The sequence below is a fragment of the Nyctereutes procyonoides genome, unplaced genomic scaffold (genome assembly GCF_905146905.1).
Source record: "Nyctereutes procyonoides isolate TBG_1078 unplaced genomic scaffold, NYPRO_anot_genome, whole genome shotgun sequence".
Lineage (NCBI taxonomy): Eukaryota > Metazoa > Chordata > Mammalia > Carnivora > Canidae > Nyctereutes > Nyctereutes procyonoides.
The window spans coordinates 20,551,719-20,552,952 of NW_026575046.1; the positions used below are offsets into that span (position 1 = coordinate 20,551,719).

A 1,234-nucleotide genomic window follows, 5' to 3' on the forward strand; every position below is an offset into this window, starting at 1 on the left:
TAAGAATATATTTTTTCTGTTTAATTTACAATAACAAAATGAAACAAACACTAGTGTAACCCAAGTCAAAAAATAGAACTTTGGCAGCTTCTAAGCACACTCAGCTTTTGGTCTCCTCCCTAATTATAATCTTAGCCCTTCACCCTGAAGATATTCACTATTCTGGCTTTGTGATAATCATACCTTTCTCTTTACGCTTTTACAACCTATATATATACATCCTTAAACAATGGTCTGGTTTCACCTTTTTTGAACTTAGTATGAATGGAATGATACTGCTGGATTTTTTTCATATTTTAAACTTTTAGTTTGCTTATTAAAAATTATGCATTCCCATAATTAAAATCATTTGAACAAAAAAATGGCACTCTGATTAAACTGCATTTTACAGTCTGCAGGACACCTTGGACCAACTTGGTTTTTATTCTAGATTTCTCACTGTCCTCCACTCCCCCATCCCCCGGCTTTATTCACCAACATGCAAGTTCTTTTCCTTCCCTGCCAGCCAGACAAGCAATTGGGGGAGGCAGGCTCAGCATTCATTGTCAGGAGTTCTGATTCTTTGATGAGCAAAAAGGGCAGCAGTCATTTAAACTTGATCCAATTTGTTTGCATCTTACAAAGTTAAACAGCTAATAGAAGTAAAGTAAATAAGAAGGCAGTGCTTGTAGAATGTATAGTACATATTGGTGGCCTACACTTTGTTACGATTTGCCTGCTTGCTTCTCCTGTTCAGTCGTTTCTTTTAAAGACAGTGGATTTTTCTCTTACTTTTCTGCCTTCTTTAATTTAAACTTATCAAGTTTCTCAATCTCAGTCATATGGGGTTTGTCAGACATGGTTGCAGAGGAAGCAGAATGAGGCACTCCAGAAAGTATACTCTGATCTACACCATAGCCACTTCCAAGTGTCCTGTTGGAATGGTTTTTATCCTTCTTTCTTTTGTTCAATATTGTATTTGTGATGTCACCCATACTACAGCATTTAGCTATATCATTTTCTTAGTTGTGTGAATACTTCACAACTCATTTATGCAACCATAAGTGGACATTCAGGTTGTTTGTAGTTTTTGGTTACTGTAAAGCTGCTGCAAATATTCTTACACACCTATGCTGGTGTGTATGTTTACATATTTTTAGAGTAGCTACTGGTATACTTTAATATTTCCCTGGTGAAACACCTCTTGGATTTTGATATTTAAACTTTAGAATATAGGTATCTTTGTAATACACTT

At 35.4% G+C, this 1,234-nt stretch overlaps 1 pseudogene; it reads right to left on the minus strand.

The window, feature by feature from the left end:
* Positions 1-704: 704 nt before the first annotated feature.
* Positions 705-839, minus strand: LOC129509919 (thymosin beta-4, Y-chromosomal-like; annotated as a pseudogene).
* Between the last annotated feature and the right edge of the window lie 395 nt (positions 840-1,234).